The sequence below is a fragment of the Kogia breviceps genome, chromosome 2 (genome assembly GCF_026419965.1).
Source record: "Kogia breviceps isolate mKogBre1 chromosome 2, mKogBre1 haplotype 1, whole genome shotgun sequence".
NCBI classification, from domain to species: Eukaryota; Metazoa; Chordata; class Mammalia; order Artiodactyla; family Physeteridae; genus Kogia; species Kogia breviceps.
This window is the reverse complement of record NC_081311.1, coordinates 26,134,106-26,159,238: the sequence shown is the minus strand read 5'-3', so window position 1 is coordinate 26,159,238 and position 25,133 is coordinate 26,134,106. Positions and strand designations below refer to the sequence as shown.

The following is a 25,133-nucleotide window of genomic DNA, read 5'->3' as shown; positions in this document are numbered from 1 at the left end:
TTACAGAATGAGAGCTTCTAAAAATGAGTGGAAGTTCATCAATCAAAACTGGGCTGTTGCAGAATAGCGTATATTTGGGTTTTGAGAGAAAAGACAGGTGACTTGACACATCTATTAAAAATAAAATCTTAAGTTGAATTGCAAAAAATGGTTGAATTTATTTACCTGGAAGTAAAGCAATTTACTGAAGTTCTAAAGACATTGAAGAATGTTCTAGAAAGGGTTCAGTACTTAATGATTTTACTGTGATCCTAGTCAGTTTGGTATAATCTGTTTTACTTTTATTTTATTATTTTTTTTAAGTTTACATTTTATTTCTATTGGACAGCACCAGTACAGCTAATGTAGATGCTTTTCTTCCCTGCATCTGTCTTTCCTCCATATGTGGCTTTGTCCCCTTTGATTTACTCTCTGCCTTTATCCAATCCCCCTTCTACCTCTCAGCCTGAAAACCACAACAGCATTTCTTTCTTCAAGGGGAGTTTTTTTCCCTCTTGGTTCCTTTCCATGTTCTGGAGTACCTAGGAGTCTACCCAAATGAGCACAGATATTCTTCTCTGTTCAGTATCACAGGTTGGAAGGATGGGCTCTAGTCATGCAAATTGGAGTTTTAGGGTCTTTGGGGTCTTGTTCATGTTCCTCATCAGAAAGAGCCTCAGGCTGGCACCGAGTCCAAGCTCGCTCTGCTCACCACATGACAGGCCAATGAATCAGAGACAAGGTGTAGAGGTAAGGAACACGACTTTATTTGGAAAGCTGGCGGACCGAGAAGATGACAGACTAGTGTCTCTGATAAACCGTCTTATCTGGGTCTGGATGCCAGTTTCTTTTATCTAATCTGTTTTAAATAAGAGCTTAAAACCCTTTGGAGACAGAAGTTGCCATAGCCTTTCCTTCCTTCTTTTTCCTTTTTTTTTTTTTTTTTTTTTTTTTTTTTTTTTTTTTTTTTTTTTTGCGGTACGCGGGCCTCTCACTGTTGTGGCCTCTCCTGTTGCGGAGAACAGGCTCCGGACGCACAGGCTCACAGGTCTAGCCACTCCGCGGCATGTGGGATCCCCCCGGACCGGGGCACGAACCCGTGTCCCCTGCATTGGCAGGCGGACTCCCAACCATTGCACCACCAGGGAAGCCCTTCCTTCTTTTACAATACAAAATAGAACCTTTTCAGGCAGATTAGCTGAGGGTGGAAGGAAGTTCTATGAAAGGGCTTATTCACTTGTGTAGATAGCATGGCAAAATAATTAAGATGGATTTTGGAATCAATTAGAATTCATGTTTGTCTGTGTACTTCTTAGCTATAAAACCTTTGACTTTCCATTTCTTATAAAATGAAGACAGTAGTTCAGCAGGCCCTATTGTTGTGTGAGGAACCGTTTTGAGTAATCTACTTAGAGTTCTTTGAAGGGAAGACAGAAACCCAGGGAATGTTAGCCTTTTTAAGTCTGTTTTGTGTTTTATAAAATGGAATTAATATCTTCTTCATAGGGTTCTTGGATAATTAAATGAGATATACAAACACAGTGCCTAACATACACAGGCCCTCAATAATGGCGAATTATTACTATTACTGCAGTCATGTGATGTCTGTTGATGGAATTATAACCTCTTTGGCCTTAATCAGTACTCTAAGAAAAGGTAAATCTGCTAACTTGGTGGGTTAGATGAAGCATGTTGCTTTGAAAGGTCATTTGTAGAAGGTAAGCACAGGGTGTACTCAATGAAGTGTGACTATGGGTCGCCAAGAAAAATTGGGGTTTGAAGTAACAGCCCCTTTTATCCAAGCAGAAAACAGAGTCTGACGCAAGCAGTGCTTTCTAAATGGCTATGAATGGAACAACCTACCAGGAAAATTTTCCATCTAGAGTATGGTAATTAACTGAAATGAGACTAAACTGCTGGAAAATCCAAGAGCAATGGAAAATCAAAAGGGTGTCCTGAATTGAATGGGTTAAGGCTGTATTGTACTTTAACTCAGAAACAAGTTTTGGTGGTTGGAAAAGTTAAAGTAATTTAATTCTGCAGTGAACTGTTAGATTAAATTTATTGTGGGGGAGATTCTCATTCTTCAGTGAATCTAGTGTAATTCTAGACTGAGGGTCTAGATTTTGATCAACTATTACTATCTGATCCCAATCAAACTCCCTTAGTACAAGGTAGACCTTGAGAAACCCAGAATAAATTTTTAAAATACCCAAGAAACGATATTTTTTGACGGTATAAGATTTGGGGTCTTGTTTTTATTGGCCCTTTTATCTTTGCTCCTGCCATTTATCATGATGGTTCCCTTAATGTGTTAAAGCTTGCAACCTACAACCTGATAGCTAGAATTTTAGAATTAGTTAAATTCAGGCAATATTTATTGAGTACCTGTTGGGTACCAGGAAGTGTGCTAAATGCTGGAAATATAGAGACAAATAAGACATTGTTCTTGGCCTCAAGGTATTTGTAGCCTTGCCAGGTTTTATCAAGAATGATGATGATAATTACAGCTAACATTTGTAGATCCCTTACAATTTTCTCCAACTGTTTAAATGCTTTATATGTGTTAACTCACTTAATCCTCACAAGGACTTCGCAGGTGCTATTATTATTATTTTGTTTTACAAATGAAGACCATGAGGCACAAAAATTCAAGTACCTTGCCTGAAGTGGGATAGAGGGCAGGAATTTGAATGTAGGCTCTCTGGTTCTACTCTCCCAGGCAGCCCCTGAGTAACTTATGCTTTGGTCAGAGTTTAGCTTACTAAAATTATAATTTTAAAAAGCCTATTTTCTTTAAACCTTTAAAACACAACAAAAAGATAATAAATCCAGTAAAATAAAACAAGGTATTCCAGTCCCATCCTTATGTATCCCCCCTACTCACCCCCCCACCCCCGAGACTAGAGTCAGATATTCTCTGCGGAGTCAGTAGCTTTTGTGGGAGAATAGTGTTAGATACTATTAGATATGTTAGAAATTTGATTACATATGAAATTGTTCTGTTGGATTACTGATACTGCTCTTTAGTGACAAAGATCTAAAAGATCTATTTTTAATGGGTCATGGAGTTTCCAGTTTAACTCTAACTTTATTAAATCCTTAAAGTATTCTTCTAATTAAAAAGATTTTCCATCTCTCTTCCACTTATGCTTTGAGCTACCATCTTGTTTCCCCTCTGTCGTACACAGCAGCATTCACTTACCAACTTCGATATATGCTTCTGTGTCAAACTGTGATGATGTCAATGTTGTCTAAACTTTCTGTGATGTGTACCGAATTAGATCCTGATCCCTCAGCCAGGCTTCATTTGTAATCCTTCTGTAATCACATGTTCAGTAGGGAAGATAGATGACCAGCACCTAGTTCCTAACGTGGCCTTGCTCCTCCTCCTGGTATCTCCATGAATACCCCACCAGGCCTCTGCTTCCTTTTGCCCACTTCCCTAGTATTTCTTCTCCCCTTTCTTTTGTTTTCTCTGTTCAAAACCCCCAATCTCCCTGCATTATGGAGGCTTGTTCCCCCCCTTTTTAAAGTACTTATAGTACTTTGTCAAATAGTTTATTTTTCATTTTGAAAAAAGCAGATAAAAAAATAGGTGAATCAAAAAATACTTTTCTCTCCTTTATTTTTCTTCAAATCTGGTATTAACCTGCCTCAGTGGAGTGGGTGGGTATTCCTGGGGCTCAACTGTATTTATAATGTTTTATTACTTAAACTGGATAATAGATATATGGATGTTTGTTTTCTTTTATACTGTTTACGTCTGAAATATTTCGTAATAACACATTTTTTCTACATTGTTCTTGTCTGAATCCCCCTTTTTTTTTTTTTTTCCCCGTTGCGGAGCGCAGGCTCAGCGTCCATGGCTCACGGGCCCAGCCGCTCCGCGGCATGTGGGGTCTTCCCGGACCGGGGCACGAACCCGCGTCCCCTGCATCGGCAGGCGGATTCTCAGCCACTGCGCCACCAGGGAAGCCCTTGTCTGAATCTCTTGATTTTTTTTGTAGGGGTAGGAAAAGATGCATCGTTAGCCCTTAATAGACAAATACATGAAGATGTGTGGCTGAGGATGTGCAGTCAGTATTACTCAAAGATTTGGTGCCCTTTATGTGCCAGACAGTGTCCAGGCACGGAGGACACAGTGTCACTAGGATAATGTCCCTGCCTTCGTGCATTCTATATCTAAGTGGGGAGCAGACTAAGCAAACAAGTATGAAATATAATATCAGATACTGATAAGTGCTACATATAGCATAGAAAGAGGACCTTTGGGGTCGGGGGGAGCTGTTTTAGATGGGATGGTGAGGGAAGGCCGCCTAAGGGGTGACATTTGAGCAGAGACCTGAATGAAGTGGGGGACTAAGACACCCGAAAATCGAGAGAAGAGTGGTCCACAAGTGGGAACAGAGAGAGCAAAGATCCTTAGGCAGGAGTATGTTTGGCTTATTCAAGGAACAGCAAGAAGCATCTAGAGAAAAGTAAGCCAGGAGTGGTGGGGGATGAAGTCACAAAGATCCGCAGGGGTCAGTAAGGCCTCGCAGGTCATGGTGAGAGGTGTTTACTCTAAGTGTGGTGGGGAGTTTTTGAGCAGGGGAGTGACAGAATCTTAGTGAACTTGAAAAGATTACTTTGGGTGTTCTGCAAAGAATTTATCCTGGAGAGTGAGAGTAAGGCAGAGAGACCAGTTAGTAAGCTGTTGTTGCAGTTCAGGTGAGAGATGATAGTGGCTGTGGGACCAAGGGGGTCACTGTGGGTGGTGAGAGAAGATCAAATTCTAGATATTTTTCAGAGGATTAGAAGTGAGGAAAAAGTTAAAGATGAAGACTAGGTTTTTGGCTTGAGCAACTGATTTTGGTGAATGTTGGTACATCCCCTCCCCCACTAAAGGAGGAACAGATTGAGAGAAAGAAGGTTTCATGTTCTTGGTAGACAGCCTGGTGGAGATGTCAGGTAGGCAGTTTGGATATATACATCTGGCATTCAAAGGAGTGATCTGGATGGAGATGCAGGTAGGGATGTTGGATGTATAAATGATATTTAAAACTTTGAGACTACACCACTGTAAAGCAATTATACTCCAATAAAGATGTTTAAAAAAAAAAAAAACTTTGAGAAATGAGATAATTACTCAAGTGAGTAAGTGTCCATAGAGAACAGAAGAGATCCAAGAGTGAAGAGCAAGAGTACCCTGTCTTCTTGAGGTCGGGGGAACGAGAGAAACTAGCAAGGCAGCTTGAGATGGAGTGGCCGTTAAGGAGAGAAACCAGGGAAGTGTGGTGTAAGCCAAGTGAAGAGACTGTTTCAGGAAAGGAGTAATCGAAAATTGAGTAAGATGAGGGCTAAGAATTGATCTTGGAATTTATCCAAATAAGAGGTAATTGGAGAGCTTCATAAAAGTAGTTTCATTGGATACGACTAGTTTGGAACATATTGAATAGAACAGGAAAGATGAGGAAATAGAGACAGTGAATGGAGACGGTTCCGTTAAGGGTTTTGCTATAAAGAACAGTAGAGAAATGGAATGATAACAGAAAAGAGAGAGGGAATCTGGAGAGCTTTTTCAGTTTTAAAGATGGGAAATACTTGGCGCTTTGAATGTGGTGATGAGAAGTATCCAGTCGAGAAGGAGAGCCAAGTGATGGAGGGGGCAGTCTTATTACATAAAACTCTGTGGGCCTTCTCTAAATTCTGTGGAGGTCAGGGAAGGGTAGTTTTCCCAGGAGGAAGCATCAAACATTATATGAAAGATGAAAGATTGGAAGCAATTGTGAGATGTCTAACCCAGAGGAAATGAAATACCCTGGATATCTAACAATTATGGTGATATAAAATAGAACTACAATTTACCCACTAAAAATCTTTATAAGGTTCCACGTTGATTGATATGCAAAGATTTTCAGACTTAAGTGCAAAAAAAGGTATTTTTTGTGGAAAAAAGTATGTAATAAACACTTCAGTAGAGAAAAATGTCTGAAAGGTGGGATTTTATTGGTGATTTTTAATTTCTTCGTTAGATTCTAATTGTTTTCCAAATTACTTCATCATGTTTTCTGTACAGTGAGCATATATTACCTGTATCTTTTAAAAAGTTATTCTGTGAATGTCAGTGAGCTTAAACCCATTTATATCGATCATAAAATATTTCTGTATTTTGACTTTTTAAGCTATTTTATTTCATGTTTTCTGTTTGCTTATTTTTGCTGTCTTCTTCCTACCATCTATTGGCTAACTCTAATAGTCCTTCTGTTTGAAAGTTATACATTCTATTTTTAGTCTTTTGGTAGTTGTCCTTAACTCTTATTTTGATAATATATTTACTGGTGTTTGTTCCTATTGAAAATCTTTCCCTATTTTAAACCTTTAAATGTATGTATTCCCCACACACACATCAAAAAATACTAATATCTTAGAAGTTTTCATCTTATTCGCTATACCCTCCAGCCCCTACACCCCCCCTACCGGGCCCCCTCCAAAGTACTTTGATTTTTAAAGAATTTTAGTTTTGGAATTGCTATGGATTTACTTTTTGTTTTGTACCTTATTTAGACAGTAATAAACTTGAAAAGTTATTTACTTACCTCTCCCATTTTTATAGTGTATTCCAGAATATGTATTTCTTGTTTTTAAGTTTGAATTTTTTTTTTCTCATCCCTTTGAACCTATCACTCTGTTGACTTCTTACAACCAGTGCTGCTTTTAAGATTTCTGGAGTCAACGTGATTCTTGTTTTTCCTTTGTAAGTGATTTACTTCTCCGCTAAACTTTAGGAATTTTTTTCTTTTTGTTGTTCTTTCATTTCATTATACTGTGACTAGTTATAAAATTTTCCCCCCTCTTCTTTTCCCTTTTTATGGGTTTTTTTCAGTTCGAGGTCTTACGTCTTTTTCTAAATTGGGGAACCCTCAGTTTTTTCTTGTTCAACTATTTTCTCCTTCTGTTTTTTCCTCCTCCCTTTCTTCTGGGCCTCATTACATACATATATTGATGTTTCCACTTCTGTCCTCTACCTCTTGATGTTTCTTATTTTCCATCCTTTTTTTCCCCTCCCTAATATATTCTAGGAGAGTTTCTTAAACTGATCTTTGGCTCTTCAGCCCAGATATTGGGTTCTTTATTATCTTGGCTCTTAATTTTTCATACCATTAACTCTAGTTCTTATTTTAAAACTTCCTGTTCTTACTGCATGTTTCCAGTTATGGTCCCTCTTTGAAGATATTTACTAATTCTTTTCCATACTGATCCATTAGCTTTATTTTGGCTGATATAGGTGCTTTAATTTTGTTTTTCTCTATAGCAGTTGTGCCCCTAAGATGAGCTCATCTGTCTTCTCTATGAATCTATTTTTTCTGGCTCTTTAACCATGTCATCTGTTGATGGATCCCTGGACTCCCAAGCAAAAACAGAGGCACTGGCTCGTGCTTCTGAGAGCTTTCTCTGACGATAGTCCTCATCTTACTCTGGCTGGGAAGGAGGGTAGGAAGAGGAAGATACACTTAGGGCTTTGCAGTTGCTTGTACCTACATTTAACTGTTCCCCAACCCAGCCCACTTGAGCATACCACCCTAATACTGCTGGTAGAGCCAACTGGGCAGGACCAAGAAAGCATGAGCAACATAGAGAAAGAAACACAGGTAAAGAAACTTCTCTTCCTGGTCTCCTCTATGCTACCTGCTCAGAGCATAGCATGGGCCTCTCCTCCCAGCTGAAACCTGGCTGCTGTCTGTTGCCTGAGGTTTTTCTCACAGCTTTTATGTTAGTGTGACAGTTTTATTAACCTGTCTCTGGGATCTCCAAGATTCTGTTGGGAGCCCAACAGAATCTGTCTAGTTTGACATCTTGTCAGAACCATGTATATATTACAAAAAAATCATTAAAGAGAGGTTGTTAAAAAAAAAAAAAAAAAAAAAAAAGATAGGGATGGAAGTATATACACATAATCTGCTTTTTTTAATGATCTCTCTTACAACAAGAAGCAGTTTGATATTCTAGAAACAATGATTCATTTCACTTTTAGTGTTTTCACTTGAATACTTATGTTGAGCATTGGATTTTATTATTTAAACCAGTCAAGAAATAATTGAGTATCATCCGTTTATTGGGGACCGTTTTCAGCTTTGGGAATACAGCAGTAAACAAAGAAAGTGAGAATCCTTGCCTTCATAGAGCTGTCCTTCTAATGGAATAGAAGACAATAAGTTAAAACATAAAATATGTACTATTTCTTAGATAATGAGTTGGATTTAACCCGGGTTGTTGTTTAGCCAAGCAAATAAGATGGAGAGGGGCCAGGGAGTTGAGGGTCTAATTAAAATGATTGACAATGGAATGAAGTAGAGCTAGATTAGGAGGGGAAAGAGGACAAGTAAGGGTGGTGGAAACAACGGATTGAAAGTAAGGCAAAGGATTGTTGGAATTGGGGTACTAGCAGGAGTGTCCAAAAAAAAAGAAAAAATAGGAGATGGTGGTTAGAGAGTAGATGTTCGGAATTGAGATAATGAGGGATTGCAGTAATTGTGAATGACGAGGTCAAGGGAGTGACCGTGGAAGAAAGTGACTAAGTTAGGATGAAAAATAAACATCAAATGGAAGAGAGACTTCCATTTGTGCCCATGTGGAGTAACAGGGACCAGATTTACCCTCCTTCCTTAAATGAGCAGAAAGCTGTACAAAGTATATTGAAATAGTGGTTTTCAGATGTTGGACAGCAGGCAATGCAGGAAAATGATCCTTGAGATAAGGTGAGCCCTTATGATTGCCCCAGCTTTCTACCTGGATGGAGGTCATGATACAAGGAGGGGAAACCTAAGCAGAACCTGGCAGTCTCCCTGAGTTGAGGAGGTGGAGTTGAGAATTCAGGGAGGTGAAAGAGACTGGAATTCAGAGAATATCGAAGAAGAGAGAGCTCCACAGATCTCCTGAGCCTTCAGCAGAGTGCTATTGAATGCATGCGTGAGAGGAAACCACTTAAGGCTGGAGAAAAGTAAGGGATGGCCTTGGAGTCCTGGGCTTTTTGTGAGCCGCGTAAAAGGCATGATGAAATTAGTCGACGATCCCAAGACAGACATTGGTGGAGAGGCTGCATGTATTGAAGGGGAGACCGGGGAGTGGTCTTGCCAGAAACACAGAGTTCTGGGGCTCCCACTTGACCTTGATGATGGAGGAGGCCTTCAGGGGGATTCTTTTACTCCTAGGATTGCAATTCCCTCTTGACTTCTGCTGCTTCACTTGACTCCTGCCCATGGAGGCACGGAGTCCTACAGAGAGTTGGACTCACCACCGCTAATCATCTAAGAATCATGTTTACGTGCTCCTTTTTCTATGGCCTTTTCCCCCTAGAAGAATACACCTCTAATTTATGGTTTCAAGACAGGATTCATGTAACAAAATGTGTTTTCCATCAAATTTATGAGAAAATATTGGTTCCTTTAAGTAAGAATTGTTTCTACTGTTTATATATATAAATAGTAATTTTGGCCTAAAGATAGTTGCCCAAGATTAGATAAATTCCTAGTAAAGGAAACTCTCCAAAGCCAAGTTTGAACTCCTTAGAGTTAGAGAGAGAATTCTATTCATGTGTGTTCCCAGACCCAAAGACATAGAAGGAGCTCAGTAAATACTTGTTGAATGAATGTATTTTGGAGTGAAATGTGGCATTCTGAGTGATTGAAGATTTCATGTGAATCTTATAGTGGGTACTGAGGCAGCCAAGATTCTAACTTTTCCACATATAAATAGACCTGTTAAACTGCAGTTTCTACCATGTCAGCTGGGCATGATGATTTGGAACTTTTCTTATTGGTTGTGGTTGTTGATTTTTAATTTCTTACATTAGGAATGATGGAGATGAATGCATAACTGCATACATGTCAGGCTAGGGACTTAAGGTGAGAGAAGAGCTCTTTCAAGAGACCCATGTCCTAAAATTTATAGATTGCAATTTCATTTATATTTTGAATAAGTAATACATTCCCATTTTTCAAAATTGAAAAAGCTCAAAGCAATAAAGTAGCTTCCTCCCATTCCTGACTATAAGTTGCCCAGCCATTCAGTTCTCCTCCCTAGAAGCAACCCCACCATATGACATCTTAAAAAGATGAGATGACCTTTTAGATTAGGCATCAGGTTAGAAAATAATAGTATAATAATAGGAGGAGGTACTCAGTAAGTTAGTGATTACTGTATACCAAGCAGCATGCTGAATATTTGTATATAATTTAATACGTTGCCTTCTGTGTTCACACTTCTGTCTCCTCCCCCGCCTTGCCCCTTGTGGGCTGATGACCTTGCGTTTTCTGCAAACCATCTTCTCCCTCTCTCCTGTTATGGCTGGTATCCTTCTGTTATGATCTGGATTCAGTGGTGTGTTGGAACTGGCTCTTACTGTCTGGAAAGACCAGTTGTACTCATCTCTTCCCAACTCTGTGTTCAGTGACATCATGTTAGTAATTTGGAATCGGTTGTGGTAGGAATATTCATACCCTGGGAACTAGTGAATGCTACATGCCAGAGCTGTTTTCCCCAGAGAGCTGGTCGTTATACATGTATGTATCAGCACCCCACGTCTGGGTCCTCTCCCCTCTTACCTTTTCGTTGGTTCACCAAATAACAAAGTTAACTGAAATATGGAATTTAAAAAATTATATACATATCTTAAATATATTATTTTGAAAAAAGCATTTGCAACCCTTTGACAAACTTAAAACTTTTGATTATGAAAATGTTCAAAAATACAGAGAAGTTAAAAACTTGGTATAATGAATATTCATATACCTATCTCCTAGATTGGATAGTTCTTAGTGTTTTTTTAACCATTTCAAAGTAAATTGCCAGCATCATGACAGTTGATCCTGAATGTTCAGCATTACTTCTCCTACATCATCCTCATTCCATTATCACTAAGAAATGTATTGTTCCCCCAAATCATTTATTACCCAGTCTATATTCGGATTTTCTAATTGTTATTTTCCCCAAATATCACTTACAATTGTTTTTTTCTAACATGGATTCAGTCAAGGTTTGTGCATTGCATTTGGTTGTTATGTCTCTTTTAAGCTAGAATAATCCCCCTCTCAGTTTTTTCGTGATGTTGAGTGTTTTCTACTCTTTATGTTTCGAACGTATATACGGAAGTAGTACGAATAGGCAGTTAACCCCAATATATTCATTGGTTCAGTAATTATCAACATTTTGCCATATTTGCTTCACTTATCTTTTTTCTTTGCTTTTCTTCTATTTTAAAAACAAATTCAAGACATATCATTTTACCCCTTTCAACTCTGGAAAAAAAAAAAAAAGACATATTCTTACGTAACGAAACTGGTATCATAATGATACCAAACAGAATTAATAATGGTATTGACTTTTTAAAGAAACCAAGCTAGTTCTTTGGTAGAGTATTCTACATTTTGGGTCTCTATGATTGTTTTCTCATTATCATCATTTAATTTCTCTGATCTCCTGTATTACCTATACACTGGAAATTAGATCCAAATTCTTAAACACTTTTGGCAAGAATACTTTATAGGGGATGAACTGTACTTCACAGCACATCACATCAGGTGGCACACAGTCTGGTTGTTCACTGTTAATAATGTTGAATCACTTGATTAAGGTAGCAACTATCAATTGTCTCCACTGTAAAGATGTTTCCCCCCTTCCACGGATTATCACGGTAATTCATGGAGTGATACTTTGGTAACACATGTAAATTATTGTCTCCATCAACATTTCCACTAGTGTTTAGCAGCCATTTATGTTCTTTGCCTGAATCAGTTTTCTACAGGCACTGGAAAATAGTATTGCTTTTTCTTTGAATGTGGGCTGATATGTGTTCCCTGTAATGGTTGAAGGAGACCATCTAACACATGTATTATATCTTGTCTCAATTCTCTAACTTTGAGTTTTCTTTTTAAGTGGAATAAACCATACAAAGGATTTATGAACAAACAATACAAAGTGCAGAATCATTAAAGATTTTTTTCCTCACTTTTCGTGATTCTCTTGCCCACTCCTAATTCAGTATAAGTTTTTGAGGTGCTTTTTTGGTTCGTTTTTTAATTGGAGTGTAGTTGCTTTACACTGCTGTGTCAGTTTCTGCTGTACAGCAAAGTGAGTCAGCCATATGTATACATATATCCCCTCTTTTTTGGATTTCCTTCCCATTTAGGTCATGAGAGAGCACCGAGTAGAGTTCCCTGTGCTATACAGTAGGTTCTCATTTGTTATCTGTTTTATACATAGTAACATATATATGTCAATCCCAATCTCCCAGTTCATCCTGTCCCCCCGCTTTTTCCCCCTTGGTAGCCATACGTTTGTTTTGAGGGTTTGTTTTTTTTTTTTTAAAGCAACTTGCTTTCACTGATTCTTTCCAGAGGATTCATTGTTTCCAGAGGATTCATCATAGTTTACATAGAAACAGGAATTTCTTTTTATTGTCATGAGTTTGTATAATATTTAAGTTGCAGCATCAAGTGCAGATGTCATAAATAGGTTTGGGAACAAAAATAACCAATTCTTGGTAAACATTCTGCTTACTCTATGCGAGTACAGTGTGCAGAGTAGTAGCTTTACTAGCCAGAAGCTTTCAGTGTGCTGCGGGCCTCAGTCGGTGTGTTTCACAGAGAGAATGAGTGTGTCAGTTAACCAGCAAATTGCCACATGGAGGTCCCTTGAGAGAGTCTACCATGTTATAATTTTATTTCTCTTTCACACTAGGCTCCTAGTTCCTTGACAGTGAAGACTAGTCTTATTTGTATGTGTTTGTTTTAATCCCTCATGCCCAGTACAGTGCCTAGCATGTAGTGAGTGCTCAATAAAAATATTTGTTGAATGAATCCAAGACCAGCACCAGAGGAGACCATATTGACCTCAAGTCAATTCTGATCTTAAACATAGTAATCGTCACAGTGTTTTTGCAAATGTCGGGGTTGGCATGGTTGTCGTATATAATTTATTCTTTCACTGGCTTTTCCGCTTCACGTTCCCTCAGTCTTTGAGTCTTTCTCTGCTCTGTGCCAGCTTCCTTCAATTTATGGTGTATGGCAGGCTACCTGTGTTCATTATCATTTCCAGTTTCCTGATCAAGATGCAAAAATGTGTAACAGTTCTGCTGCAATGGCGCTATGCACAAAGAGAGATGAGATTTCTAGGAGAATACAAAGTAGTTCCTTAGTTCTCTATTCTAGAGCTTAACCAATCCCAGGAACTGAAGTCTTCTGTTTCTTCACAGAGGAAATATGACAAAGGCAGTGGCTGTACAAGCTTCCTTCATGGGCCGCCCTCCCCACTGCCTCATCCAGTAAGCGGGAGCAACTACTTCTAGAGGTGAGAGGGGAGGGAGGACAATCTCCATAACCCATTTGAATCCACCCAGCTGCGAAGTTTTGGTTTTGAGAAACTGAGTGAACAATTTGTGGGGTTGCTATGCTGAAGAACTTTAAAACAAGCCTGCATAGGATTGAATGCTCAGGTGATGTAAATTACCCTTTTCTTAGAAGCCCATAGCCTCTATTTTAAAACAAGCAGATTGTAGCTGAACATTCCCAGTGATCCCAAGTTCCTGTTTCTATAGATATTAATAGTATTATACATCTTCATTTGAGATAATTATTAGCTTCTGGAACCAGGAGAAAGTTCATTAAGAATATAATCATTATCGTTTATTGCATACTTGCTATGAGCCAGGTACTGTGTTAAATTCTAAACTTTTTCATTCAATTTTCATGGAAACGGGATTTTTATCTCTATTTCGCAGATGATTAAAGTGAGAGGCCAAGAGAGGGTAAATGACCTGTCTTTGGTTACACAGCTAATGTGTAGCAGAACCAAAGGATCCAAACCCAGATCTGTCTAATTTTAGTTTAAGCCCTTAGTCACTGGCATTATTCTCTGGGGTCCCAGCACACATATTTGAGCTCTAAAACTGACTTTTTAGGTGAGGGATTAGTGACCAAGGATGACCTAGGTTTTTCTGAATGTTGTCAGGAACCAAGGTGATGTTCTTATCAGGCAGTTGTTGTACCTACTCCCTGAAAGCTTAAGACATGTCATTTTGACTGAGGGGCAGATACCTCAAAAGGTGTTTGAAGAATCTTTGTGTAAGCAAATGAACGTTGACTTCTTTTGAACATTCATTCATTTAGTAAGCTAAGTTCATTTCTTTCTCTCTTTTTTTTTTTCAACTTGACAAACCATCATATTTCAATATTTGAGTCTTGGTTTCCAGGCTGAATTCATGTTGTGTATTTAAGAAGACAATGAAAATTCTTTGAAGATATTCTCAAGCCCAACAGGAAGGAGCACAGGGTTTGATTTGTACTTGTTTTTCAAGCTGGCTTCATCTGGGGACAAACTCTATTGTAACTTTTCTAGAATTTGGTGCCAATAGGAGCTGAAATAATAAAATCAGTAAAATTAAATTAAATAGGAAATGAGAGTCTTTTATGTACCAGGCCTTAGATTAGGTAAGAACAATTGGTCCCTCTTCTGGGAAACTGTTGCTAAAAATTACAATCAACTGGCAGTCGCTGATTGGCCTCATTTACTACATTGTGTCCCAGGAAGAAAAACAATCTCCTCTTATGACAAGAGCTTGCAGAGATAATACTGGTTTTTTTCCCCTAATCTTCATCCCCCTTCTCATTTTCTTATGAATAATTTGAGCTATTTATTCAGCATTTATTGACTGTATTATATACCTGGCACCGTGCTAGCTTCTGAGGCTTTAGGTATAAAAGAGAACTCTTGCCTTCAAGAATCTCACAATATAGTATAGGAGAGAGAATATTATAATACAGGGTAATAAATCCTCTGGTGGAGCTAATGAAGGCTCTATGGAAGCGCCGAGACAGGACATCAAACCCAATTGGCATAGGTGAGGTTAGGAAGACTTCAAGGATGAGTTGATAGTTGAATTGTGTTCTTTTTTTTTTTTTTTTTTTTTTTTTTTTTGTGATCTGCGGGCCTCTCACTGTTGTGGCCTCTCCCGTTGCGAAGCACAGGCTCCGGACGCGCAGGCTCAGCGGCCATGGCTCCCGGGCCCAGCCGCTCCGCGGCATGTGGGATCTTCCCGGACCGGGGCACGAACCCGTGTCTCCTGCATCGGCAGGCGGATTCTCAACCACTGCGCCACCAGGGAAGCCCCTGAATTGTGTTCTTGAAGGGGAATCAAAGTAAAGGAGCCAAGGGGAGGAAGGTGTTCTTGGCAGAGGGAACTGTAAAATAGCACAGGAGAGTGACAGAAAGTGTTCTCTGACATTGAATGACCAAAGATGTAGGAGATGAGGCTAGAGAAAGAGCTAGGGATCTTGTCATGATAGCCTTGTAGGCCATACTGAAGTGTTTAAACTATCCCAAATGCAATGGGAAGCCATTAAAGAATTTTAAGCAGTAGAATAACACGTTCAGATTTGCTTTTTTTTTGGTGGTACGCGGGCCTCTCACTGTTGTGGCCTCTCCCATTGCGGAGCACAGGCTCCGGACGGGCAGGCTTAGTGGCCATGGCTCACGGGCCTAGCCGCTCCGTGGCACGTGGGATCTTCCCGGACCGGGGCACGAACCCATGCCCCCTGCATTGGCAGGGGGACTCTCAACCACTACGCCACCAGGGAAGCCCCAGATTTGCTTTTAAGAAAGATTACTGTGGCATCAGGAGGTGGCTTTGGGAGATTACATTAAAGTTAGAAGGTTATTGCAGTTCAGAAGAGAAATATATATATATTTTTTGTATACGTTTATTTATTTATATTTTTTATTTTTGGCCGTGTTGGGTCTTCATTGCTGCGCATGGGCTTGCTCTAGTTGCAGTGAGCAGGGGCTGCTCTTTATTGTGGTGCACGGGCTTCTCATTGTGGTGGCTTCTCTTGTTGCAGAGCATGGGCTCTAGGCGCAAGGGCTTCAGTAGTTGTGGCACGTGGGCTCTAGTTGTGGCTCCCGGGCTCTAGAGCACAGGCTCAGTAGTTGTGGTGCACGGGCTTAGTTGCTCCAGGGCATGCGGGATCTTCCCGGACCAGGGCTCGAACCCGTGTCCCCTGCATTGGCAGGCTGATTCTCAACCACTGTGCTACCAGGGAAGTCCCAGAAGAGAAATATTGAGGGCCTGTAACTAAGGTGAGCTGGTGTTGGGGATGTCTCAGAATATGGGAGCGATCCAACAGATATTTAGTAGGTGGTCTTAAATTTACAACTCAACAGCTTAACACGGTGTATAACCAGTTTGCCATAACAGGGTGAAACTAGAGAAAAAGGAGAAATCTAAGATGACTCCCATAGTTTCACACTTGATATATTCTGGTACCATTAGTCAGAAAGAAGAATAGAAGTGAAGGAACAAGTTTGGTAAAGAAGATGATAGATTTAGTTTGGGGCGTGTTGAACTTGAGATGCTCATAGGACAAGTGAAGAGGATCAAGTAGGCAATTGGAATATTTTTATTTCTGAAGTTTAGGAGAGAAGATTAGACTGGGGATGGTGGTAGTATATAGATTTGACCCTTTTCAGTCTTTGTGTTCTGTCTACTTTTGTTACAGTTACTTGATTAGTACATAGTGAAAAGCAGATTTACCATAAAGCTAATTAACCTTAAACTTAAATGCTTCTCACATGCATGGGCCCTAGCCAGATGTGTTTATTTACATGGTCATGTGTTTTTGTAAAACTTGCAAAATCTAGATATTTTAACTACAATTGATCAAAATTTCTCTCTTGGCATTTTTAATTACCCTCTTTCACTCTTTTTGTCTCTAATGTTGGAATGGTCCCAGGTGTTTTTTGGAATCTAGCTGTGGGGAAGTTGAACTGGGGATACAGTTAGTTTGGATTTGCAGTCACTTCGATGTATAGTCATTGCTAGCCATCCCAGTGTAGGAATGACCTCGAGAAATACTCCTGCATGATGCCAGCTCACCTGGTATTGTGACACAAAAGTACAAAACCAGTATTGTATCGAGATACCAGTGCCAGAGGTGTTAAGTCACATTGGTATCATGGAAACAGAAGAGGATGAAATGTACAAAGCCAGAAACTGGTCAGTAGAAAAACTTCCGATGGCGTCTTAGCGTGAACGCTGGCCTGATACAAAGGCTTGCGTGCTGGGATGTTTATTTGGAATAGGATCCCAGGGAGCAGGAGTTCAGGACGAGGGAAGTGAAATGGGAAGGAAGGAAAGAAAATTCAAGGATGTGATAGTGTGTTAACTTCGGCTACAGGCAACAGGTGTTCTTTCCTACCTAGGACTTCTAGTTTTGAAACTATTTATTTATTTATTTGGCCGCGCCGGGTCTTAGTTGTTGCACTCGGGATCTTTTAGTTGCGGCATGTGAACTCTTAGTTGTGGCATGTGGGATCTGGTTCCCTGACCTGGGATCAAACCCTGGCCCCCTGCATTGGAGTATGGAGTCTTAGCCACTGGACCACCAGGGAAGTCCCCTACCTAGGACTTTTAAAGGAGCCTTGTGAGATGCTCTCAGAATGGTGCTTGAGTACAGAGGGGGACGTATTTTCCCATTGGGCATTATTTCCTTCTCTGTTCAGGAGAAGTCCCAAGGCAGAAGTGAGAGGTGCAATGAGCTGGGCCATGAGCTGTATATGAGATGATTTCTGTTTGCACTGGTCACACGGGCATGAAGCCAATCCAAGCCTGTGTGGAACTGGTCGCTGTGGCAGTGGAAGGGGTGAAAGGGGGTAAGCAATGGGGCCGAGAGGATTTTGAAGTGGTGCTTAGGAGGCATCTAATGTTGACAGAGGATTCTGTTCTCATTCATTCCTAGTCAAACATTCTCTCTTGTTAGAATTTATAAATCTCCATTCTTTTTTACTTTTTGATGACAATCACACAAAATAGACTTTATCAGAATTATTGTTGGTAGGACACAAACTTTTGATGGTTACAAATTTCAGTCAACATGCTACTGTTAACTGTTTCCCCTGTAGGACGTTTGGTCCTGTCTAAAACGTCCTGAGCATATTTGGTCCATGCCAAATGGTTTTGGACAAGACTGAATATCAAGGATATCTTACAGACATTTTGGATAGGACCAAATGTCTGCTAACCAACTAATGCTTGCCAGAATTTTCCTATACATATACAATTTATACAAATAGGATCATACTATGTAAAATATTCCAGTTTTTTTTTCCTTAATCTATTTTGGGTAACTTTTCATAACAATTTAGGGAGATCTACTTTGATCATGTTTAATGGCTGCATAGTATTCCATTGTATGGATTTACGAGAATTTATTTAACCAGGCTTCTCTATTAATGGATGTTTTTTCTTATAGAAATTCAAAAACCTGGGACTTCCCTGGTGGTCCAGTGGTTAAGACTCTGTGCTCCCAATGCAGGGGGCCCGGGTTTGATCCCTGGTCAGGGAACTAGATCCCATATGCTACAACTAAGAGTTAGCATGCTGCAACTAAAGATCCCTCATGCCACAATGAAGATCGAAGATCACACGCGTGCTGCAACTAAGACCAGGCACAGCCAAATTAATTAATTTAAAAAAATACAAAAACTTCTTTCTTTTGTCTCTGACACATTTTTAAGAGATAACTGGGAGGAAAGATAGATAATAGGAGTGGTGAGAAGGAATTGTGAAGGAATTTTAAACAGAAAATGTTTGGTTTTTAAAGTCATCTGATGTATCATTTTTTCTCTTCTGTGGTGATGATGAAGTGCTTGAGGTTTCTAGGGACAGGAAATAGAAGAGTAAAATGCTAGGATTTCTGTTATCTCAGATCAGCAAGAAAAATACTCATTATTTTTTGCTCCCTTTATATTTTTTCAAGTTTATTATTTGCTCAAAATTTGCAGATGGGATTAATGCACTGGATGAGAATTTAAACTAGATGACTTTTCATTTTTCCCTGCAACTCCAGGACTTGGTGATATTTTGATCATTTTGATAATCCTTTCCCCTCATATCATGTGATTATTAACTATATGATAATACATAATTATTAACTTTTATTAACTGTATAATAATTTATAATAGCAATTCCATTCCCTCATTACAACTCGAGGTCATCAGGAAGGACTTCTGAAAAAAGGAGACTTTAATAAGAAAAGGGGATAAGGTTTTCCTTAGTAAAACCAGCCTTTAGTTTTCCCTTTAAGCAGGTTTTAAAAGAAGTGATGACGTCACCTCTCTCCTTAAAATGCCTGCTTCTAAAGCAAATGTTGTAAGGGGTGGTTTCATCTGTAGTGTTTTTTGGCACGTCATCTGGACTTAGGTATTTTTTTTTTTTTTTTTGAAAAGTTAAAAATTCCTTAATTTTTTATTCCTGGTACCAGTACCACAATTTACAGGGCAATATACCTGATGTAATGAAAAGAAAACGAAAAAGAAAAATCTACAACGATAAAAGACCTCAGTAATGTACGTCTAATTGACACTGCATTGCATTAATCAGTAGCTGTACTTTTTGCAAACTGTGGCTATGACAGTCCTGAACAAGAAGGGTTTCCTGTTTAAGCTGCAGTCACTTTTCTGACTATGGTCATCGTTCCTTCTGTGGCAGATTTTTACAGTTCCTCTGATGCATTTGGGACGACTGTCTCAAAGTAACCTGCAGCTTTTCCTTTTCCTCGCTCTCTCCTGCTAAGAACTGTAGCCCTTTTCTTCTGAGTTCTTAGAACCTTCTGCTACCATATCCATGGACTTAGGTAATTTTTATTCACTGTATCACAAGATAACCATGTTTTCATGTCTGTCTAATTACCGATCTTGCCTCCTTGTGTTGTAGAAATCATCCAAGAAATTAGTTCAGTTGATATTAAGAGTTTTGGACTACAAAACAAAGTTCTAAATGTTACTGATCCAAAGACTGAGACCCAAGGAAGGAACAGAAGAACAAATCATAAAATTAAAACACTGACAGTTGGCCTTACCTTAGCAGTGGAAGTACATTTCCCTTTTTAGAATCTCCTATTAGTGGGTTTGTTGGGCAATTACTAATATTTTGGGCTGTTACCTCACTAAGATGGTCAGTCCTCATTTATCATCCTTACGAAAACTACAAGTCTAAAGGAAAGACAGAAATAGACTCATTGGTTCTAAAATAAGCCCCTCAGTTTTATAGAAGAACTACCCATCTCTTGGGAAAGATGGGAAGATTCCCATCATCTCAGCCCGAAAGCCATCCTTTGTCTTAGCCACGTTTTCCGTTGCTGCTCATTTACTAGGAAAACATTCCAGTGAGTGTACAGTGAGTGGTATAGACCACGAAAAAAGATGAAGTGGAGATGCCCGGCATGCCTCACTATTTATGAGAAAATATTTCCCCAAAAGATGGGAAAATCCAAGTCTTTAAATACTCTGGGAGAGGAGAATAATGGAAAAAACTCTTCAGTTTCTATTCTGTTGGTTCATAAGATTTTTCTCACAAATCATTTGGACAGGCCATTAGGCAAGTTACATAGTGACTGGAATCTTCTATTAATTGCCTCACTTTGGGTTTCTGGCTAACATATCTGGCAGCAAGACTGAAGAACAAGCAAAAGAGAATGAACAGCTGGTGGTGGTGTGGGAATGCGAGGCCATCTATTATTTGTGGCCTGGAATCCTAAGTTAGGTGGGAGGACCACAGGGCTGTCCTTAATAGGATAGACCACGTGGATGGTTTGAAGTAAATGATTTGGCTTCTTGTCTTTAAATACAACCGCGGTTTAGTCTAGGTTAATTTTTTGTTCTGAAAATTTAGTTTACTTGCTATTTCTACCAGGAAGTTCATTCAGCAGATCTCTCTGGCATTTAGTGCATACATTAGTACGTACATAATATTAGTTTGTCTTCCTAGACAATCAGACACCCATTGTCTTGGGTTTGGGAAATATCACTTAGTCTAATCCTGGTTTTTCTTTTTGGCCACGCCATGTGGCTTGAGGGATCTTAGTTCCCCAACCAGAGATTGAGTCTGCACCCTCGGCAGTGAAAGTGTAGAGTCCTAACCACTGGACTGCCAGGGAATTCCCTAATCCTCGTTTTCCTTGGGTATCTGCCTTCTAAATCCCTTTGTGGTGTGGATCCTGAGTAGGTCCATCATGGTTCAACAAGCAGAACCAGTAGAAGACAGATACCACATTCACTAAGGAATTTTCTTAAAAGGGGCAAGCTTATGTAATTGCAGAGGCTGTCTAAGAGAAAGTACAGAGTTGGTAGCGGAGGCCATGAGGGAGGGAAGATCGTGAACAGGTGGAAACCCCACGGGTGTGGTCTGCAGCAGCCTTTGACCGGTGGAAGGTCTTCTCTCCCTCCGAAAGCCTTCGCCCTGCTTTTAAGGCCTTCAGCAGATTGAGTCCATCCCACCCAGGATAGCTACCCTTAAAGTCGACCCATTAGGGACTTTAACTACATCTGCAAAAATCCCATTCCAGCAGCACCTAGATTCACGTTTAATTGAATTACTGAGGGCTGTTACCTATCCAAGTTGACACATCACATTCAGCGAAGCCAGAGGAGCTGCCTGGAAAACACTGCCACAGAGGTGCTTCTGCAGACATTTATTAAATCAGGGCTGGTATCTCTGCTGCTTTTTATAAGCAGTCCCATCTGAGCATTCACAGTCGTAGAACTGCCTGCTGTGTGCCTCAGCCAGGGGAGCCTGGTTAAGTTAATCTTGTGAGGACTGAAGCCCACTTTTGAGTTTTCAGAAGTTGCATGTAAAACAGGTTTTTGTTGACTGAAAAAATGTTTTCCTACTGATCACCCTTTTGTGAGTTTTTAAATATTTGTTTACACTTAAAAGCTAAAGCTTAAGAGCCACTCTCAGTGGAAAACTAAGCACTTACTTTACCAGAGAAGCTATTAACATGGTTTGTTCTGGGGGGTGGAAAGGGAAGGGAGTGTGGCTGTGAAAGGGCAACAGGAGGGGTCCCTGTGGTGACGGAAATGTTCTGTACTTTACTGTATCGATGTCAGTATACTGGTTAAGGTGTGCTGTCACACAATTTGGTTTTGCAAGATGCTCCCAAGAGTTTGTGGGATCTTGGGTGAAAACACATGAGACCTTTCTGTTATTACTTATGGCATAAGAATGCACAGTTATTTCAAAATAAAGTTCTATTTAAAATGATCCATTTTATAAGGCAGTCCTTGTATAATATGATTAATCTTTTTCTAATCTGTCTTTTAAAAAGTCATGTTTTCTTAAGGAGGTAGGCATGTATATGTCTTAGCCCTATGCTCGAATAAACTACATAATATATATTTGAGTGGATGAAAGTATGCCTGATGGGAAAATTGTAGGTGACAGATGATTTTTTACAAAACATTTTTATATTAAACACAACACAGAAGCTTCAATTCTTAGACGAAGTATTGGACGTACTGTAAAAAGATGGAGTCTTCACTCTGTAATAATGATGACCCGAGAAAAGATGTGATTTACTACCTCAAAAAATAAGGCCAGACGTAACCTAAAACATAAGTCGAGAGGAAACCTCTAGAAATGTGCAGCTGTAGGACAAATACTACTTTAGCCTGGAAAGTTGTATAGATTGAAAGTAAAACTACTTTCGAAGGATTTAGATAAGTGTGTGGATTCGCTCATTTAGTGAATATTTGCATGCCTCTGAGGTGCCAGGCAGCTATCTGTAGTTTTCATGTATTTCAGGAACTTTTCCAGATGTAAATGCTGATGTCCTTGAAGGCAGCCACACCTTCCCCAAATCTCCATGGATACAGCTGTCAAAATCTGAGAACCACGTGGATTGGATTTTCTCAGTGTATGTTTCTAATCTTACTGCAGCAGAGATATTTATGGAGAAGTGAAATTCAACCAGTCAAAAATAATAGTAACATTCTAAAGATATCTACAAACATAATTCTTTTAAACATTGATTGTCTTAAAAGATATGTTCAACTTAATGTTTTTCTCTTTCAGGTATTTCTTTCTTTTTTTTTTTTTTTAATATTTATTTATTTGGCTGCGCCAGGTCTTAGTTGCAGCACGCGGGATCTTCGTGGCTTCGTGTGGGATCTTTTAATTTTTTTAGTTGCGGCATTCGGGATCTGGTTCCCTGACCAGGGATCGAACCCGGGCCCCCTGCATTGGGAGCACGGCGTCTTAGCCACTGGACCACCAAGGAAGTCCCTCAGGTATTTCTATTTTAGGGATACAGAATAAGAAACTACAGTTAAGAATGGGCAGGTGGGACCAAACTTAGTTTAAATGTTAAGAAGCAGGTATTTATAGCAAATTGAAGGAAGCCTGGGACAATCAGAGAGGTAGCCTTCAGGGAGCAGCATTGAGGCTGGGCCCTGGTAAACTCAACCTAGGTGCTCTGACTCCTGGGGGGCTCCCTGCACTGTGCCCAGGTCTCTGCAGTCAACCTTCAGGGAAGGCATAGGCTTTGCTTCTGTTTTTTTTAAGTCCCTTAGAGGCTGCGCACCTCTGTGAATGGTTGCCCTTCTTACTTTCAGAGCTTGGTCAACGAATTTCCCTGAAAGCTGTTGTAATCTAAATTAGTAGATCAATTCCGGGTTCTACCCAGGAAACGGCCCTATTAAGAAATACTGTCTGCATCAAAAACTCCTACCCTCACCCCCCACAATTAGATTATTTTTTAGGAAACCATGGTTCCATGTTCCACCCTAGTAAATGTCCTGGCAGACATGACCTAACTGGGAGTGTCGATGGCTGAGGAACCCCACATACCTGGAGCGGAGAAGCTGTCCTGCTAGGGAGATCTTGGTCAGCCACTTAGCTGGTGGCCACTGGAATTTTTAGAAGTAGTAAAACTTCTGATAAAAGAGGGCTTTTGTCTCCCGGAATAGCAACAGTTATCATCACTTAAAACCAGTGTATTTCTATATACAGCAAGTGCTTCTATAGATATACTCCTGGATTATTTATACAGGACTATTTTAAGATCTGTGTCACATTTTTCTGGTGTATTTTATGGTGGGAAAATTCACTTGGAAAAAATGCACTTAGCTGTGGCTGGGATGGTGAGGTAAAATAAGTACTTAAAAAACATGAAGGTTGTGGGTTTGGGGGGGGGGTTTTTTGAGCTTTAAACAGGACAGAAATAGCAAGGTGATAGCTGCCTGAATGAAATTGTGTTGCTTCTCCTTAAGCAAACTTTACCATTGTACTCATGTCATAATACTAGATCTATCACCGTATGAGTCAGTAGAAGATCCTGCAAGACGTGTGTAAGAATTCATCCATGCATTCATTACAAAAATCTGTGAGAAAATAGCTGCTTTTGTGTACTATAGCTTGTTATTCAGGGTTTCTTTTTCTTTTGATTTTGCACCTGTTGAACTGAGAGGGCGATGGATAGGGTAAGGACCTATCTACCGTTAAGAGTAATGTGGGTGTAGAGACCCAGGCACTCCCCGGGCCCAGGTGTAGCTGAGGTGGGGCTGTGTTAGGGCTGTGTGTGCAGGAGTCGGGCTCGGGCTCCTGTGATCGCTGATCGCTTCCCCTGAGGAGAGGATCCTTCTTACCTCTTCTGTGGGGATTAGAAAACCATGGAGGTTATGATTGGACAAAATCAAGTCATTTGATTGGCCAGGACAATGAGAGCATAAGAGGAGTAGGATGGCCTTTGAACCCCACTCGCAGACGTTTTCCTTTAAATTTAGCTGTTGATGGGAAACGAGCACTTTTTGAGTAATAGGATGATATGATTGTGTTGCGGTTTAGTAAGTATTACCTTTGTGTACGTAGGAGTGTTAGGTTATTATGCTAGGCTTGGTGGGGCCTGCGGATGAAGAGTAAGACAAAGATGAAGAACACAGAGGTCCCTGTGGTCAAGGAGTTTATGATCTAAGCAGGGAAACAACTAACCTTGTGGTAAACGAGGTTCGAGTACACGGGCAGCATTGTCAGCTGAGGAGGAGCCACGAGAACCAAATGGTTACTTCCGTTTCAGAGATTTGAAGGCTGCCGTCCTGCCTCATCCCTGCCCGGGTTTCTCGTCTAGCTCAATGTCTCTGGCCTTCATTTACTCCTCATGTGCCACTGCTTACACATCTTAGGAGATCTTGGTAGTTCTCGCCTCAGTTTGCCTCTTACAAAAATGCAAGACACAGGGACTTCCCTGGTGGCGCAGTGGTTGAGAGTCCGCCTGCCGATGCAGGGGACATGGGTTCGTGCCCGGGTCCGGGAAGATCCTATATGCCGCCGGGCGGCTGGGCCCGT

General features: G+C 40.1%; 1 protein-coding gene across 4 annotated transcripts in view; it reads left to right on the top strand.

Moving 5' to 3' along the window:
- The window catches only part of CNNM2 (cyclin and CBS domain divalent metal cation transport mediator 2), a 142,510-nt gene that overhangs the window by 83,856 nt on the left and 33,521 nt on the right, over positions 1–25,133 (top strand). Inside the window, exons 2-3 of one of the 4 annotated variants that reach the window (XR_010838841.1) lie at positions 13,214–13,308; positions 22,596–22,647. The exons of the other annotated variants lie outside the window; for them this stretch is intronic. The gene's annotated coding sequence lies outside the window, so the exon portion shown is untranslated. Of the gene's footprint in view, positions 1–13,213; positions 13,309–22,595; positions 22,648–25,133 lie in introns of those variants that run through there. 4 annotated transcript variants of the gene reach the window in all.